This window comes from Octopus sinensis, linkage group LG6 (assembly GCF_006345805.1).
Source record: "Octopus sinensis linkage group LG6, ASM634580v1, whole genome shotgun sequence".
Taxonomy (NCBI): domain Eukaryota; kingdom Metazoa; phylum Mollusca; class Cephalopoda; order Octopoda; family Octopodidae; genus Octopus; species Octopus sinensis.
The window spans coordinates 77,680,439-77,680,875 of NC_043002.1; positions in this window are offsets into that span (position 1 = coordinate 77,680,439).

Here is a 437-nt window from a genome sequence, read left to right on the forward strand (position 1 = left end):
TTTTTTACTAAATTCAAACATTCCCAGCGAATGTTGAACAGGGAACTCTTGTCGCTGAACATTTAGGATAGCAACTCAATTGTTTCCTCAAAACTAATTTCACTTGTTTTTTTTAGACAAGATAAAATTGCAGTATTTTTCATGCTCTAAAGGACCTAGTTTCCATAAAAGTAGTCTCACTTTTTCATCATGTCCAACACTTGCATTCTTCCTTGAAGATTTCTTCGTATCTTCTGAAGTACACTGAAAAAAGTTATACCTTCTTCTGAGCTATAACTAAATTCTGTTATAGCATTCGCTACGCTGTCTGGCAAAAACATACTTGCAGTGTTTCCCAACTTCAATATTAGTTCCAGCAACTGATTGTTTTGTAGTTGTTGTAGCAGCCACTGTTGCTGTTGCTTTTGCAACTGTAATATGTCTTCCATAATTAACAA